The sequence below is a fragment of the Hippopotamus amphibius genome, chromosome 12 (assembly GCF_030028045.1).
Source record: "Hippopotamus amphibius kiboko isolate mHipAmp2 chromosome 12, mHipAmp2.hap2, whole genome shotgun sequence".
NCBI lineage: Eukaryota > Metazoa > Chordata > Mammalia > Artiodactyla > Hippopotamidae > Hippopotamus > Hippopotamus amphibius.
The window spans coordinates 61,954,636-61,956,864 of record NC_080197.1 but is presented as its reverse complement, the minus strand read 5'-3'; positions in this window follow the sequence as shown (position 1 = coordinate 61,956,864).

Here is a 2,229-nt window from a genome sequence, read left to right as displayed (position 1 = left end):
GTGAGATATTCCTATATACATCATTCCCGTTTTAACACTGAGCTCTTCTGAGCTGCTCCTTCCTTACGGGAATGAATCTGACATTACCCAAGACATCAAGGTATTTTGGAATTCTTTTAAATCCCTGCGTGATGGGAGCAATATCTACTAAAGCCCAGTAAAAGGCTAGTAATTGTCTCTCAAAGGGGTCATATCTCTTCTCAGCATCAGGGAAATTTGAATCCAATATTCCAGCAACTGCTGTTTTCAGAGGGAAGGATAGCGTTGAATACTTCTACAAGAGACTCCAGTCTGTGTGTCTAAATAGTAAAAGCCTCCACAATAGTTTGTGCATTAGGACAACCCAAATGGTACTATTTGAAGCTACAGCTCTCTGCAAGTCTTCCAAAGCCTGTTTTTGTTTTTGATCCCATTCTAATTCGGATTTTTCTCTTGTCATTCAATGTATTAATGCTTGCAAGATGCCCAGGAACAGTGTATGGTGTCCCCTAAACCCAAAATGCCCCACAAGTTGTCTCTCTCTTATTAGCAGAGCCTGGCAAATACGTCAGTTTATTCCCCGCCTTGGGTGGCCTGTCTCTCAAGGTCTCCAATCTAAGTAATTCCCAAGCATGGAGCTGATTGAACTCAGCTCTGTGTCTTAGCCACACATATAAACCACCTTCAACTAGTCATATGGACCAGTGCTGTTTTCAAATCTTGGGGGCTTCTCCCTCTGAGAGGGAAACTTTCATACTATCATTAATGCATATGTTAACTTTGCATGTGACTGTGATCCAGTCCAAACCTCACCAGGTTGTCAAAAGACACTGGAGAATTCAACCACCCTTAGGAGAGGATGGTGAATGTATATCAGTCATTCCTATGAAAAAGGAAAATTTTGTCTGACTTGCTTCTAAGATTGGGACAATAAAGAAAGTATTAACCAAGACTATCACAGCATCCCAGTCATCTTAGCTTACTGGATTTTCTGAACAGCTTTCCCCATGTGTGACACATAGGAGTGATCAGTGGAACTACTCAATTTAAGCACAATAAACAGCAGTTTGTTTCCATGAATCACGCACTTTTTTCCCACAGGCCAGAGAGGATGGTTGTAGAGCAAGCTGCTAGGAATTAGTATCCTTTTTAATATTTAAATTAAATTTTAAAACATTTAAAAATTAAAACTGGGACTTCCCTCATGGCGCAGTGGTTAAGAATCCACCTGCCAATGCAGGGGACACGGGTTCGAGCCCTGGTCCAGGAAGATCCCAAATGCCATGGAGTAACTAAGCCTGTGCACCACAACTATTGAGCCTGTATGCCACAACCACAGAAACCCACACACCTAGAGCCTGTGCTCCCCAACAAGAGAAGCCACCACAATGAGAAGCCCACACACCGCAACAAAGAGTAGCCCCCGCTTGCTGCAGCTAGAGAAAGCCCGCACGCAGCAACGAAGACCCAATGCAGCCAATAAATAAATAATTTTTTTTTAATTAAAACTGCAATTTCTTGTTATTTTCTTGGAACTTGGTACTCTTTGGTATTCAGTAGGGAGGAGGCTGCAGGCAATTCTAAAAATTCCTAATTAACATGACCACTTAAAATCAAGCAAAGGTATTGCCCACAATGACAAAGCCCTCCATTCAAAATCACATTTCTTCCAACTACACGCTTAGATATATAGCTAATACCACTACAAGTTTTTGCATTTGGGAGGTTCTACTGGGTTTTATTGGGGGGGGGGGTGGGTTATATTGCTCTTTACCTTCTCACTTTCCAAATAATGGTTTTGCCATAACACTAGTACTTCACATCATAACATTACCACACCCCTAAAGATTTGGTTTTGGTCTCCTGATTTTTCCTACCACTATATAGCAAGTGTTGCAGTACATTGTTCACCAGTATGCTATAACTCTATCACCCCAAGGCTATTCAGTTTAGACATAGCATGTAGTCTTGGATCCCCTCATGGGATTCAAGTCTATCATCTTTTCTTTCACCACTTTAATAGATGGAGTAAACTCAGCAACCTCTCACACATCCTTCTTCCCTTCCGCATTAGTACTACTGGGTTCAAATTCATCCAAGCTGGAATAAATAGAGTGAATTTGACAAGACCCTTTAGGCAAGGTGGTCACCCGTACTGAAGAAATTTTTCTTCTTGTCAGCTAGCAATAATGTACAATCTGGTAATGTGCAAGGTTGACACATTTTTCTTCTGTTCCCAAATACTTACTT